Genomic DNA, 16,780 nt, shown 5'->3' on the forward strand with positions numbered 1-16,780 from the left:
GCCTGAATTTCAGCATCCAATACACTACAAAAAGGTTTGATTGTGACTGCAAAGCCCAGTTTAGAAACACAGATCTGAGACAATAATTTTCCTTAATGCTTCTGGGATCTCCAAGCAGTCCATGATCTCAGCATTGCCATCACTTTTTTGTGAGCACCAAAATAACCCCAGAAAATCCTTATCATTCCTGAAATGAGGTGGGGACCAGCCTGTGGAGAAGAGGACACACTTGCTAGAGCCAGCAAAGCAGGGAAATATGCATTTTGTTTCTTTTTTAGACCTCATCAGATTTGTAGGGAGCCAGAGAAGGGAGGAAACTCCTGAGAAATCTGATTCAAAATGTGGCCTCTGAAAGGTCTTGCTATGATAATGGTTGTGATGCATTCCAGTTTACCATGCCACAGGCAATGAGGGAATCCAAATCCTGACCTATTACTGTCCAAAAAGGGAAAAATAAATCAAGGAGACTTACTAAATTGAGCTTAAAGGAAGAGTAAAATGTGTGAAATGATGGCAAACAGCAGGGTGCTCTTGAAAGACACAGTGTGAAAAACTCAGTACATATTTACCACTGAACAAAAAGTAGGAAAAGGATGTCCTCAGGCACACATAGAGACCCAGAATAATTAAATGAGAGAGTAAAGGAAGCTACTAGAAGAAAAAAAAAAGTCTTTTGTTTTTTTTCCAAGTAAAATAAAGAAAATAGAAAAAAACACTGCAGGAAAATAAATTCACAAAGAGGTAAACAAATAACTTCTTTTCAAATAGGAGACAAAAGTCAGCAATCACAGGGGTGAGGAGAGGATTTTTGCTCAACATACTCATACATGATCAGGAAAGCTTGGTGAATAATGAGGTGATGAATATGCTGATGATTCAGAATTATTTTTCATATTTTTTTTAAAAAATGCAGCTAGCTGAACAGTTGTGGAAATATCTTACAAGTCTGACTGGGTGATAAATGGTAAATGAAATAAAAACTAAAGTGCACAGAGGAAGAGTAACCCAAGTATATAATCACCAAGATGGGCTGCAAATTAGCTACTGTCACACACACAACTTCCCATCACTGTGGATGTGCCAGCTGAATATTCAAAGTGATAAAAAGGCAAATTGCTTTCAATAGTTATTAGGAAAGGAGTACAAAGGAGAAAACATAATTCTGGTACGGTCCCAGTCCCTTTGTGAGGTTCTGGCTGCCCTGAGTTAAAAAGGAGACAGTGTAATTAGAAAAGATGCTGAGAAAAGCCCTCTGGCTCTTGAGAGCAATGAGCTATGGAAAAGTGTTTCCAGGAGTGTGGGAACTAAGTTGTCACAGGACAGATGGGGAAATTTTCTCCTGGATAAAAACAGGTCAACAAGCTGAGGGCAGGATGGCTTGCACTGTGGGGAGAGGTGATGAGAGGGCTCCTGCAGATCTGTGCTGGGACCTTTGCAGCTTAACAGGCTCACAAACCATCTGAAAGGGGAGGTGAGAGGGCAAAATCTGCTGGTGACACAGAATTTCCGTGGCAGTAAAAATACGAGGCGGTTGCTGCGATGGATTGTGCAAAATGGAGTGACTGCAGAGTTGGATGGCATCATGTCTGGAAATGTGGAGTGATGCACACCTGGGAAGGGAGCAATCCCACCTTTTCAGTTGCAATAAAGGACCCTGAGCTGACTGGGATCACTCAGGTTATGGTGAGTGCAGTGTGAGGATGACAGGAGCATATGGAGGATAACAGACAGTTTGTGAAAACACCAGCTCAGTGCTTAGCAACCGTGAGAAAAGCAAATGACAGATTAACAATTCTTAGGAAAGGAACAGAAAATCACAGATTTACAAAGTTTTTCCATTTTATAAACCCACTCAGTGTCTGCTTTTTCATGCTGTGTTCTCAATCTCCAGCCTCTAAAGGTCCCGTGGTGGGGATGGCGGTGTGGGACAGCATCCACATCAGGAATATTTATGTACACCAGGTCTCTCCAGATCCATACAGGTCACAGGAGGCACAGCTCATGGTCCCATCCAACATAAAAGTCTCAGTGATAAGTTAGAAGCACATGAAGGAAGATGGTTCACCACCTAACACAGGGATGTGATGCAACTCAGCTGTGGATGCTAAAACTTTCCACAAGTCTGAAAGGCAACTGGGTGAACTCATTGAAGAAAAACTGTTTGGGGCTGTTAAATCCCCAAACTGCACATCTATCTCAGGAAATGTCTAAGTTTCAAGTCCCTGGAGGTTGGAAGGGTATTTTTGTGAAAGTATCACTGTGGCTGGCTGGAGTTGGGGAAATATTACTCATAATTTCTCAGAATGAAGCAACCAGAAGGCATTCAATGAAATGATGGAGCAGGAGTGGGAAATGAGAATAATGTGGTGTATGACTGGATTATCTTTGCACCTTGTTGAAGTTTTCCTGTGAGCACCTGTATCTGGCTCAGGGAACTGGGCTAGGGAGGGATTCATTTAGTCTGGCTGACCCCATGATTTTATCATTGCATCTTTTGACTTTCATCATTTCTCAGGGACATCTTTTCAAATTGTCTACTGAAAGTTTCAAGCTCAAAACCAAGATAATCTAGTCTGGGTTTAATACTGAACGTGGTCAAAATGTCCTGGTTTGGAGAATGGAAGATGCTGTGATGGGTGGAGCTTCATAGATCATTCCAAAACTCACCAAAACCTAAAGCAAGCCCGTGCCTGGGGGTTGGTTGTGATTCCCAGAAGGAAGACCCAAATCCAGCACCACTTGTGATGTGGAAAAGGTTTCTGGGTCTGTTCCCTTCCACGGTGCCTGGTGGGAGGGAGGGATTCTTGCAGGTGCAGTGAAAGAGCATCGTGCAAGGGGCACGAGCCAACACCTCTCACCTGCACACAGGGACAGGGGCTCACTGAGACCACCCAGCAGCCCCAAACACTGAAGTTCGGAGGGCAATGGCATGGAACAGCTGATAGATATTGCCCATATTGCATCACTTCAGCATAATTCATTCATTAATGTCAGAGCAATTAGCAGTGTAAATAGCTGCAGGCAGGGGTCAGCCATTCACCCTGCAAGCTAAAAGGAAATGTTACCCCTTTCGTTTTCTGGCAGTTTCTTAGAGCAGATTGAGAGCTCTGGGTTTCACCTCACTTGTCAAGGACTGAATATTATTCGGGACACATAAGATATTAAAAAAAAAGGACCCATGGCTCTCATTTGCTACTATGGGAACAGTGATCAAAACTTTGAAAACCAGGCAATGCAGGAAAAGGGCTGCAAGGTTATTGCTGACACAAATAGCTAAAGAGATAAATACAAGTGAGAAATGCCTGAAATAGGAGAAGCAGGAGACCTAGGAAATAATAAGCGAGCCTTAAGACCCTGTGTGGGAGGAAAAGGTCATTTCAGAGAAGTTTTGCCCTAGTGATTTCAAAAGTGGGCAGCAAAAAGATACTGCCTAAACTGCTGTCTCCAGCTGATGGTGAGGACTGGAAAGGCTCAGAGGGATGTACAGTGTGACAGGGTCTGTAAAAGAATTGAGGTTAGAAAGTGACCTGGGCTGGCTCAGCTGAGCTGACAGCAAAAATTACCTACAGAGCTGGCAGAGTAGAGTCAAGATTATTGCTGTTTTTAGCAAGTTTCACTTATTGCTCTTTTCATTGATGGCTGTGAAGGGAGGAAATATTGGCCAGGAAGTGTTTCTTCTGCACCAATTAAATGTGGTTAAAAATAGAGGGAGAAATATTAAGCTCCAGTGTTAGCAAGAGTTGATATATGATGATTAGTGGGAGAGCTACTTCAGGGGAAAACTGTGTCTCTATTCAGTTCAATTCTTCAAGGGATTTAACAAAATAATGATAGAAAAAAAAATGGAAAGTAGAAAGAAAAGAAGAAGAAATTTCAACAGAAAAAAAAAGGGTGGCTATGAAATTCCTTTGAAATCTTCACTTTAAAGTTTTTTAAGAGACTGGGCATAAAAAGTGAATTGTAAAGTTCTGGCAAGAATCAGAAAAGAAAAAAAAAATTTGAGATGGGAAAATCTTAACAAGAACATCTTATTTTACTGTGTTTTTTTATAAAAGTTACTGCAGGTGAGAGCATTGCAGAAGCCAGAGCTCAGCCTAGAGGAGCACATTGGAGGTTTCCAGCTGGGATGAAGGATGAAGGCAGAGGAAATGGCACCTGAGGCTGCCCTTGCTGTGTCCTGCTCACCTGGAGTAACCCCAGGAAAAGTGGTGCAGCCACTCACTGATCTGTAGCTGAGGAGCAGGAACTGGATCAAATGCACCCAGCAGTATCAAAACACGGCTGGTAGAGCTGGCTGGGATCTCTCAACATAAAGTTTTGTCAGGATGGGCTGATTGAAGCAGAAACTTGATGCCTGCAAGGACTGAATTGGCAAACCAGTGCTGTGACAGCTCTTCCTGACCTGAAGGTGTTTTGGGATAGGGCAGGCAGCAAGCAAGAGGGGTCCTTGTCACCTTAGCAAAAAGCCATTTGCAACAGTTCCTGGAAGGAAAAATCCATCTGGGCTTTTAAAAGCACCAAAAATACCACAGCTGGTTCATGAATTCCCTGAGTCTGGAATACCCAGCAGCTGGCAGGACACGTGAAGAGGACACTTGCCCTCCTGTTGTGGCCAAGTGTGTCCAGGGTCCAAGGCAGCACAGCTTTACCCTCCCAAGCCTGTCAAGGACGTGGCTCTGGCTCAATCTTTCCCACCCTCATATCAAGTCCTATCTCAGATCCTCAGGACAAAGTGAGAGTTGAAGCCAGAAAACCCCTTTGATAGTGAGAACATAAAGCTAGTTTGGTGCAAATAGCAGAGCAATCAAATTTTGATGATGAAAGACTTTGTTCACATTTTCTCTATATGTCACACAGACAATGCAGTAGCCCAAGAGGGCTCTCACATTGGATCACTGGTTTAAATCTGTCATTTGTAGCACAATAAAGTGAATTGTCAAACATATTTCTGTCCACAGTAGTAAAACAGCAATTAATCCATGCCCATAAATACAGGGGGGGAAATGCTAATACTGCAGTAAACCAAACAGCTTCCCTCTCTAACATATTTTGTTTTTCATAAATGAGACCTGAATTCTCAATGTCTCTCCGCTAATGGGAAAATTCTTAAAACCTAATTAAAAGGTCTCTATTCAATGGGCTGTGGAGGATTTATAGCAGTGAAACTGCCTGTGTCAGACAGATATGCTACTGAGAGTCCTGTGGGAGCTAATGATGAAGGGACTGCAAGTAAGAATGGAGGGGAAGAGGAACTGGGAGAGAAAAAAGAACTGGGCAGCAGTGTGGGCATTGTTTCAGACAGCTGGGGTGGTGTGCAGGGAGGCTGGGGAAGGGACAGGGCTGGGGACATGCTGGTGTCAGCCCTAAAAACGTGCTGGTGAGATCCAGTGACTGTGGTAAAAGCCACAGAGGCTTCTGGAAGGGCAACAGCACCAGCATCTGTGAGGAGAAACACCTGTGCTGAGAGCTGGCTTTGCCACGGATGAACTTGATGCAAACCTCACAAATTCAGGGGGAGTTCACAGCATTTCTCATTTCACAGCCACTGAACAAACACTGCTTTTCTCCCAAAGTAAAACCAGTTTGCCCAAAGCTGGAACAGGCTCTTGCACAGCATTACAGGCATTTTCATGCCAGGCAGGTAAACAAAGGAAAGCAGCCCAGCTCTTTCACCAGCCCTGCCCCACTGAAAATGCTTAATTGGTGGCAAATGTCCCCTTCCTATGCCTTTAGAGAGCCACTGTGTTAAATTCTGAGCTGATCACCAGTGCAGAGCACAGGCACACAGCACTTTGCAGCCAAGGGTCTCTCACTGGAGATATTCCAGAGCCACCTGGACACAATTCTGTGCTCTGGGATGCCCCTGCTTGGGCAGGGAGGAGAGGATGGCTCACAGGGATGAGCCACTGTGGTCCCTTCCAGCCTGACCCATCCTGTGAAGGACTTTGCAGTGGCAGCACCCACTGCTGACAGGAGGTTTCATTGCTTACAAACTGAACTGTGAGCTCCTAGTTGTTGGAACCCACTGTTCCTCTGTCCTACAAATGCTGTTTCTGGGTTTTAGTCCCAGCCTGGTCAGACTTTGTTTGGAGTGGTTCAAAATCTCTTTATTCACCTCCTCGATAACAAAAGAGAGGTTTGGAACCTTGGTGGAGAACATGAGGCCCCTGTGAAAAAGAGTTTCTGAAGAACCCAGGCACCCTTTCCTGCCTTCCAAATGTCCTCCTCACTGAGCAACAGGAGCAGCCACTTTCACAAATGCCCATTTAATTGTTTGCATTAAGAAGGGCCACCTGCAAGGGGAGAAGCTGAGAGGGGAATTATGTGAGTCAGAACGAAGCTTTGGAAGTTGGGAGCCCCAGCCAGCTGCTCTCACCTGAAGGTTTCAGGATTGGGGCTTTTCCCCTCATTCTCTCCTCTAGCCTGGACTGGAGGTAAATCCCTGGCTCAGCCCCTTTGCCCCCTAAAGATACTTTTACTTAATGAAATTGCATTGGGAGTAAGAAAAAAGACCTGCCAATAACTTAAATTGTTTGTTGCCACCCCTACAAGCCCTGCTGTTTGTGCTGGGATCTATTCAGAGTACCTGTTATTTAGTAAATGCTTTGTTTGCTATTCCTAAGAGTAGTTTTATACAAACTTTGATTAGAACGTTCCCTACCAGTTATGGGAGTGAACACACTCATCAGGAATTTTCAGTCAGAGGTTTTCTTCCCATGCTGGAACTAAACTTGGCTATTGTAACTGCATGATGTAACAACATGATTGCTACTGCAAGCCCTAATTTGGTGAATTTTTTGGTATTACATTGGGCTCACAGATTTGCAGTGTTCAAAGCAAGTGATCCCTATTCCTGGCCTTTGGGAAACACAGACCTGCAGAGGGTGTGAAATGATGGGACACCCTCAGCTGAAATGCTCCTGAAAAAACAGATTTCAGGTGAGAGGACATCTGGGAAGTTCTTTAAAGGGCCGTCTTGTCAATGAGGCTTTCTTCCTTTTTTTATCCAGACATTGGAAGGTGCAATTCATTTGTTTTAGCTGTCACCAGGGTCAGGGCTTCAGTCTGGCACGAATATTTGGCTCCCATTCACATTAGGTGGGTCATCCTAGTGCCAGCAGGACTTTCTGGGGCTGAAAGATCCTGATCTCATTCACTTCACCTTTTAATAGAAAGAAAGAAAACAAGTTTATTTGTATCCTTGGAGAGACCAATTCCTGTGCCATGGTTGCAGCAAAAGGGAAGAATGGGGAGAGGATGAGGACAAATGGCTTTATGTGTTCCATCTATAATCATTATGTTCTTCTAGGATATAAAAATGTGAGTCCTCTGTCTGTGGGACTGATGGAGAGAAAATGAACTCTTCAATAATCTCTCTCTCTGTCTTCCTCTTTTTAATTGGTTAAATCAAATAGGCTGTGTGCACAGAGACCTCTACAAAGCAGATGTGCCTTAAATCCTGTGCTTCACTAAAGTTTTGGGTATTCCTGTCTTGAACTCATCCCTCTCTCATGACACAGCTCAAAGGAAGGTAAGATTTAGGAGAAGGAAATAATTTTCTCTTACCATCCTTGTACCTTTTTAGACATTTTAATATGAAAAAAATGCTCATGGAATAGTGAATCCTTGCTTTAACAGCTCCAGAGCTCCTGCCTGCACTTCAGGTTACCTCTCTGACTACAAGTCACCTGAAGCTTGGTGTGGGCCACTGATGGCTTCAGAAGTCTTGATGTGACTGTCGATGGTCACCAGGGAAAACAGCCCAGCAAATGTTCCTGCTTGGGCTGGTGGATTTCAATCTGATTCCAGGAAAATGCAACAACAACAACCCCAGACTGAGGTGACCAGTCCCTGTTTCACCTGCCTTCACACACTGGGAGGCAGCAGGGCTGTCTTGAGCCCCTCCATTCCTGCTGGGTCAGTGTTTGCTCCTGCAGGAACAAGGTTGGAATTGCTAAATCAGCCTCTTTCCCAGGTTTTGGGAGACAGCCTTCTGCTCCAAGCTCTTGCCTACTTCATCCTCACAGAAGAAAGTTGGCAATCTCTCTCCTCAGGAAAGCAGCAGGATGAAAGAAGCAGATTTCAGCAGGTTCTCTGTTTCACCCCCTTACCATCCAGCTAAACTTAGATGGTGTCTTTCCTCTCCATTTCTCCATAACAAGCATCCTGGACCTAAAAGTAAGCAAGGCTGGTTTTGAAATCACAAATTAATTAGGTTGGAAAAGACCTCTGAGATCATGGAGTCCAAAAAATTCCCTTCCACGTGCTGTGGGGTGTGGTTAATTATTCAGAGTTGAAGTCATAGGAGTAAAATCCATCTGAAATGCAAGATCCCTGTAGGAGGTGGGTGGGGGATGAAGTCATAGCCCAGCACTTTTTGCCCCACTTTCCCTGAAATCACAAGTGTCCAGGGATGAAGAAGCAGGAGTTGAGCTTTAACTGGGCCACAAGGAGGGAAGAAGCTTCCCCAACCATGGCTGGACCCTTCCTGTCCTTGGATCTGGGGCAATCCCTGACCTGAGGGAGCTGCACCTCTGGAGCCAGTCCCAAAGGCTGCATGGGAAGGGCTGATAATTGCAAACTCCATGTTTTCCTCCAGCTTTCCTCTTCTTCAGCCATACTGGGACAGGAAATATGAAGGGACTAATTACCTGAGGTATTTATTTTTTCTGTACAAATTGAGCCCTTTTGGGTATGCCCAAGTCCCTGAGTGCTCTCCCTCAGGGCTCAGTTTGGTTGTCTGCACCCTTAGTGCCAGCTGCAATAGCCCATGGGACCTGCAGCACTCCTGGGAGTTCTAAGCACCGCACAGAACCTGGGGAATTTGCTTTGGGGCACCCAACACCCCGGTGTTAGCATCCCAATCCATCCCCAAGCCTCTCTTCCCTGTCATGGTTCCTGTGCACAGGTGGTTTAAAAGATTTCCATAATCCAGGAGTTCTGAGGGGTTGTGTTTCCCCCTTCCCCTGCCTCCCTTCACCAGCATCTGAGCACATCCACGCTCGAGCTTGCTGCAGGAGAAAGGAATAGATTTTTTCTGGTTAATTTGTGTACTTAATGACATCGAGATAGAGTTGTTTTCCTTTGGCTCGGGCCAGCACCAGGATTACCCTGAGCTCCTCCTAGCCCTTGTTCTTGCTCCCTGGTCGTGCTCAGACCTCTGCTATCAGCACACAGTGGCATTTGATCACCGCAGTACCCACAAGTGCCTCCTCCCATGCCCCAGCCCTGGAAGAACTGGCATCACACCACAGGCTGGCCCCTGAAGGCTGCATGCCACAAAATCATAGCCTGGATTGCATTGGAAAGGACCTTAAAGATCATCTGGTTCCAACCCCATGACATGCCACAGGGTCCTGGTGACAGCTTCTCCTTGGTCCCTCTGTTGATGTCAGGGTCACACCTGCCCTGGCTGCCACTGATGGGCAGCCAGTCCTGCATCTAAAATAGCCACAAACTCAGATTATATAAATAGCCCCAGCACAGGTCAATCCTCTAAGCAAAGGCTGCTTAGAGATTGTAGGTTCTGATCCTGGCCTGATGTCAGAGGCAGAATATGTTAATATTCACACTTTAATTTGGTATTTTTTTCCTATTCATACTGGTCCCTCTCTATGCCTGCAGCCAAAATGTTGCTGGTGTGTCCCTGAGGAGCCTCCGAGGGGGTGGCACTGCCTTTTCCTGTGCAAACAGGCAGTGCTGGAAGCTGGGAACATCAGCTGTTCAAAGGTGTGAACACAGGGGATGGCCTGGCTGTGGTGTGAGAGGGATGCCATGAGACTGGGCAGTGCCAGGGACAGTCCATGTGAGCAAGGACGGGTCCCCGTGAGCAAGGACAGGCCCCTGTGAGCAAGGACAGGCCCCGGTGACCAAGGACGGGCCCGTGTGACCAAGGACAGGCCCCTGTGAGCAAGGACAGGCCCCGGTGACCAAGGACGGTCCCCGTGACCAAGGACAGGCCTGTGACCAAGGACAGGCCTGTGTGAGCAAGGACGGTCCCTGTGACCAAGGACGGTGTCTGTGACCAAGGACGGTCCCTATGACGAAGGACAGGCCCCTGTGACCAAGGACGGTCCCCATGACCAAGGATGGTCCCTATGACGAAGGGCAGGCCTGTGTGACCAAGGACGGTCCCCGTGACCAAGGATGGTCCCTATGACGAAGGACAGGCCCCTGTGACCAAGGACAGGCCCTGTGACAAGCAAGAGGCTCGAGCACAGCCCCTCAGCTCCGAGTGGCAGTGATGATGGGCTGGGTCAGCAGGGTGGCTGATTTCAGCCTGCTCTGAGCCCAAACCAGGCCTTTTCCCCCATCCCCTGGGAAGCTGCAGCCAGCACGCCTGGGATGCCCCAGGGCCCAGAGGTCCAGCCAGAAGGTCTAAGGCTGTCCCACCCTGCCTGGGAACAAACACAGCATAAATCCTTTAATTCTGTTTCACAGAGCACTGCCCAAACAACACCTGAGACACTCTGACCGACCCGGTGCCTCTCCTACTTCTCCTTCTCCAGGACAGTTAAAGGCACTGGAGCCTTTCTGAGCTGTGTACAGCACGGATCATACAAGATGATGCCCTAGAAATTTATTTAAATAAATCTTACACTTAGCAGATTAACTAAACATTTAGAAAATCTCTTTTCCCTTTTGAATATTGGCTTATTTTTTGAGTTAATTTATCTTGGGGAATGAAAATTGATTTGATCTTTTGTAGCACAATCCTTGAGGTATGTTCTCAATGCCACTTTATTTTTCCTGATGTCACATATACAACAGAGCGAGAGGCACCCATACAGAATCTGAAAGCAGCAACACAGCTTTACTCCCTGATTCTCTGCTGGTAGAATGGGGCTGCTCCCTTGGAGCTGCTGGATGGTTTCAGTCCAAAATTAAACCAGCTTTTCACCAACTCTTAGAAAGAAGGAAGTTGCAATAATTCCTGATCTGATTCAGAAAAATGTTATTTTTTGACCTGCTCAAACAGCAGCACTGCTGGGAAAGCAGATCTGTGTGTGACTGTGCTACCAGAGCTCAGAGAAACAAAAATCATTGGTATCCCAAACCTTACCCTCCCTCCTTTTCTGAGGAACAGTGCTCAGATTGTCTTTGTTTGCTATGTCCATCGTGATCCCATACTGAGCTACATTTTACCTCTGCACAGAACTTTACAGCTATAAGCACAGTGTTCACTTAATGTTCAGTGTTTCTTGGTAGTTAAGCAAGCTCCCTATGAAGTGTTATGTAGCAGCCCAGGCTAACTTCAGATGCTGGATTTTATAGGTCCTGGGTGCTGAAAAGGAAACTCCTGAGCTTTGTCTCTGGGTCACTGCTGCCCCACAGCCAGGGAGGTGGTCAGGATTCAGGGTAATGTCCATCTGCAGGCTTTAGGCAGGATGTGTATCTAAAGGTAACAATCCCTTTTGAGGCTTTTATTTTACTCAAACACTCTGATTTTAATTGTGAAGCTTTTTTACTGTTTTAATTATTTTTAGTCACTTTTGATTAACATGTTTTTAGTACATTTAAAGCAGGTTAATGGCTGATCCTGGGCAAAGGGAAGCTCAACCATCAAGCTGGGCATTCCCACCAGCCTGGCTCTCATTTATCACTGGGTGTGTGTTCTGCCAGGTGCTATGTAAGTTATCTTCAATACTGTGAATCACCAGATCAATACTTTTATATGTGTGTGCAGCAATATTTTCTATTTGCTTCTTAAATTATGCAAGTGATGGGAAGTCTTCAAGCAGTGCTCAGTCCTAGGGACAAAATGAACAGGGGCTGCAAGTGATGGGGAAAAAAGAGAAGAAATTGTGTTTTTTTCTTTAGTGAGGCAAATATGGGCAGGCCCAAAGAAGACAGGATTTGCAGAGAGGCTTGTTATTATTCCTCCTTTTTTTTACCAGTGTTTGGTAGATTTGGTACCTGTGCTTTCAGGTAAAAGGCAGAGCAGTGGTGCAGTCCTTCCACTCCAGGCTCTCCCTGCCTTGCTGGATGATGAGCAGAGGTTGTAGCACTGGGGAAATTGAGATTATGGGTCTGGTGGAGCTGCAGTTCTTCCTGCTGCAAAACCACCATTGGTTAAAAAGCCTGGAAGAAGCCCAATTCCCGTGTGTGCCTGTGGTTTCTATTGCTTCCCAGGAACTTCCACAGGGCCTAAAGAGAGGTCATTAAATATTACACTCATTGCAGTAATTGCTATCCATAGGGTCTGAGTAAGGCTCAGTCAACATTGCAGAGCTGGTGACGTCAGTGGGGTAGGAAAGGTGACACTGCTGCCTGCCAAGCTTTGGGGTGGAGGGGTTACCCCAGGCAGGCACCAGCTGGGTGCAGGCAGCCCTTGGGAAAGGGCAGCTTTTGGGAAAAGGCAGCTTTTGGGAAAAGGCAGCTTTTGGGAATGGGCAGCCCTTTCAGGACTGCAGGAGCCCTTCCTGGGAGGGAGGATGCCCCATGGGCTGGGAGCTCTCCCGATGGCTCCCCTATCCCAGGGATGGCTCTGGCCCCATCCCTGCTCTGCTGCAGTCCTCACTCTTGAGTAGTTACTGAGTCTTGTTATTTGTGTAATTCTCCTGAGTGACAAATCCCCCGTGTCATGCGGGTCCCTGTGAGGATGGGTCTCACAGTGACATCCTGGTGTCTCACAAAGGATGCTGGCAGCACTCAGGGAGCTGTCTGGAACAGCAGTCATCACCTTCCTCTCCAGCAAATCCACACAGCAAATCCATAGCTCAGGCTGGGACCAGAATTTTCAGGTCCCAGAATCAGCACCTGCAATGGGAAGGGAATTAATTAATCAATCACCTCAAGCAGCATTTCTGAATTTCCAGTCCAAATCTATCAGTGACCAAAGCTGTTGTTGGCCAGCACAGCAGCTGCCAAAAGCATAAAGAAAAGAGCTTTATAAATATGGACACATGCCTATGCATATATGCAAGTGAACAGGAAAAGGGAAGTCACATAAATAAAGAAGCATCTCTTCTTGTGAATAAAAAATCATTTGGCTGCATGGTCCAAGATGGTCCTGACTTTGTTTAAAATGACTGTGGCCCATGGGCTGAGAGAGCTGGGAAGGGCTGATCCCAGTGCAGCACATCTGGCACTGCACAGCAGGCAGGGCTGCCAGAGGCTGTTATTTATCCCACATAAACTGGGATGCTCCCAGTTTGCTCCATCTGCTGCCCCAGGGAGGGCAACAGCTCTGAGTCCTTGCAGCCATCCGAGGCAGTGAGGTGTGCTCTGCCTCTGCAGCCACTGATCTGGGCTCGAGTTTCTCTGTGGAGCCCAATCTCCACCAAACACACCCTTTTGGTTGCTCCTGGGCTGTGAAAGGGGGGAGCAGAAGGTTCTGGATATAAACCACAAATGTAAAGTTCTTTAAGTTTTCTAAGGCATTTTTTTCCATTTTTGGTTTGCTGGCTTATGTTTATTTTCAAGCCTATCTGCAGTTTGAGGCTTCATTCCTTTCTCTGCTTTACTCTCTCTGCAAACACCCAGGGGGCTCAGTTGCACAAGAATGAAGGATGAGGTGGCCAGTGGGGCTGGGGCTCCCTTGGGAAGGAGCAGTGCCCAGACACCACAGGAGCAGGGGAACAGGACCTGCTGCGAGCAACACCTGTGCTGGGACAGCAGGAAAAGTGCAAGGATGCTCCAGGACTGACTGGCACTGGGACAGGAACACAGAGCAGTGTGACAAAAGGCTCTGTCCCAGAGGGATGAGGAGTTGAGGAGGAGGAGAAGGTGCTGACTCTTGAAGGGAATGAAAGCTTGAGGTTATCTTATACCTTGGGGTTCTGCCTGTTTATTGCAAGCAGACAGCACATCTGCCCACCTTCCTCTGGGCTTCCCAGTCCCCCAACCACTCCATGGCCTGGTTTTGGCTGGGATAGAGTTAATTTTCTTCTCAGTAGTTGGTGCAGTGCTGTGTTTTGGATTTAGCAGGAGAATAATATTGATAACACACGGATGTTTTGGTTGTTGCTAAGTAGTGATCACCTTAAACCAAGGGCTTCTCAGTCTCCCATGCTCTGCCAGTGAGGAGCTGCACAGGAAGCCACGAGGGACAGGACAGGTGATGTGAAGTAGCCAAAGGGATATTCCATGCTATGGAACCTCATACTCAATGTATGAACTGGGGGCAGCTGTCTGTGAGGGGCTGGGCTGAGCATTGGTCAGGGGGTGGTGAGCACTGGGCATCACTTCTTTCTCTTGGGGTTTATTTCTTTCCCTCTCTCCTTTTCATTGTTGTTGTTTTTATTAATGTTATTATTTTCAATTATTCAACTGCTCTTTTCTCAACCTACAAGGTTCACTTTTTCTTTCTGATTCTCCTCCCCACTGTGGCAGGAAGGGGAATGAGGCAGCTGCTTGGGACTGGAGTTAAACCCCAACACTCCCAAATCTGTTGGACAGAATTTGAGAGAGAAACTGCAGGAGAAACTCATGAAACAGCGATAACAACATCTGACAAGTTTTGTGCAGGTTTGTGCCTGTTCCCACTGAGGGAAAAGCAGGGAATGTTGCAGGCTTTGGCTTGGCATCAGCTGCTGGGCAGTGGTATGGGCAGGGTACCTGAGGGACAGCCAGCAGAGGGAAGGCTGGAATTTAGGGACACAGGGACACCTGTGGAGAAAGCAAAGGGCTTGAGAGGATCTGGGGTATTGCAGAGGAGGAACTATAAAAATCAGGGATTACCGTGGCGTGGGTGGATGTGGGGATGCAGAGCCACAGAGGGGCAGGGACACAGATCTCCAGCTGCCCTGCACATGATTTCCTCCTTCTGCAGGGAGAGGCAGGAGGAGGAGGTGAAGGAAATCTTGAATAGGTGTCACTTTTCTCTTCCCTCTTCATTGCAACCATGGTGCAATTAAGTATTTTGTTTCTGGAGAAATTCAACTTCCCTACCAGCTTTAAGCATTTTCTTAAAATTCTGTTATCTGTACATGGCTGTAAGTGTCTAGCACTGGGTACCTGTGCAGAAATATTTTTATGTGATGCTCTTATTTTTGCCCTGAGGCCTGTAAGTTCCTGTTCTAGTCCTAGTAAAAGTGCTAATAAAAAGGAAGGTTGCTAAACCTCTAAATAAACTTTTTTCTTTCTGTCATTGGTGAGTGACAAAATAATTTCTAAGAAGGTTCTTTTTCACTGTTAATGTCCAGTTGTAAGTTCCGCTGGGAATAGACAGATATTTGGAGATGTGGATAATAAACTGCTCAACAGATCTCTCTGGATCAAAGCCAGCTATGCAGTGGCAGCTTACTGTAATTTTTTTAATAGTTTGAAAATAAAAATATATCAAAGCATGAGAAATCCTGAGGCTGTGATTGCCAGGGCATCCCACAGCGTGAGAAGCCAGCACCACTAGCACACAGCAGCCACAGAATTTGGGGAGCTGGGGCAAGCACCCACCAGAGGAGACCTGGGGAGGTCTGTGGATGCTCTGAACTCACTCCCAGGTTCCTGAAGGTCCCCTCCTCTGCTGGGGGATCTGCATCAATCCTCAGCAAAAAGTAACAAATGCATTTGTGTTACCCACTGCTGGTGGCTGAGGCACGAACTGTTCAGCGTTTATTTCTTTTCTAACAGAGGATGGAGGCAAAATTTTGCTTTATGCTGCCATCTGCTGTGGGCTTCATATGATTATGAGCATTTCAAATTTGTTTCTGTCAGAGATAAAGAGTAAAGGTGACCAAATAAATGGCACATGGAGTTGTATGAAAAGGATCTAAAACTCCCCTCCTCTTGACCCTCGATGTAAAATGTCCTTCAAACAGTGGGAAACCTGTAGAAAGGAATTATGATTTACTGGTGATTTTAAGGGCAAATTATTTCCTCTAAGTGCTTCATGCTGTGGTGTTTCAAGGCATTCTTGTTCTTTTCTCTTCCCTTCTCATTCATCCCTCCCTCCTTCCCTGCCTTCCCTCTCTCAGCTGAGAGCTCCAAGGGGAGGAATTTATGGCTGGCAGGCTCAGAACAGAGCTCTGACGTGGGTGCCTGAGGCAAGGCCAGGCTCCTGTCTCAGCTGCCAGCCCTGAGCCTGCATTTACCTTCAGTAAATATGCTCCAGCATTAGGAGGTGGGGAAATCAATAATCTTTTTTCCTTCTGCTCATTGCATTTTACAGTTGCATTGCTCAGACTGGCAGCTATCAAAGCTCTCTTCAGGGAAATGAGTTGGTGATGGAGACAGTTTTATTTTCATCAGGAAAAACTGGTCTGGTCATAGTTTTGACAACCCATTAGACTGGTGTGTTTTTATCTCTCCCTTGCCAAAAATGGTGCAAACTATTAAAAAACAGACTCATATACCTGGTGTCGATGCTGGGGCCACAACCTGCTGTCCTCTACTGGGGCTGGAGCTCCACCAGCAAGAAAACGTGTGACAAAAGCAACTAAACAAACTTGGAAGCCTCTGCTCACGTTAAACACATCAAAAGAGAGATTAGAGGCAATGATCGAGTGTGCTCTTTCAGTCCAGATAAGAAACACTTCCTTGTACCTTCCCTAAAGTCAAACACAGCAGGTGAGCTCCTTTCTTACTGTGCTTCATGTAATCTGGGGCTCTTGGTGCCCACAACCCTGATACTGCTTCTCACAGGGCTTTTTGTTGGAGGAAATAAATTTGGCCTGTGGATCCTAAACCAATGCTACACTCACAGAGATGCTGGAGTGTGTGCAGCTTTCAGGGCTCAAACCAGGCTGGAACCAGAACCAGCAGGATGCACAGTGCAGCACTTAGAATGAAAGCTTTCAACCTGCTTTGTTTGGCTATTGGAGAAAATCTAAAAAGTGAA

At 46.4% G+C, this 16,780-nt stretch overlaps 1 long non-coding RNA gene across 1 annotated transcript; it reads left to right on the forward strand.

The window, feature by feature from the left end:
* The first annotated feature begins 7,929 nt into the window (after positions 1-7,929).
* On the forward strand, positions 7,930-10,602 carry LOC117243724. The gene is made up of 3 exons (XR_004495648.1): positions 7,930-8,178; positions 8,600-8,656; positions 10,441-10,602. It is a non-coding gene; the product is annotated as an uncharacterized LOC117243724 (long non-coding RNA).
* The last annotated feature ends 6,178 nt before the right edge of the window (positions 10,603-16,780 follow it).

This window comes from Parus major, chromosome 1 (genome assembly GCF_001522545.3).
Source record: "Parus major isolate Abel chromosome 1, Parus_major1.1, whole genome shotgun sequence".
NCBI lineage: Eukaryota > Metazoa > Chordata > Aves > Passeriformes > Paridae > Parus > Parus major.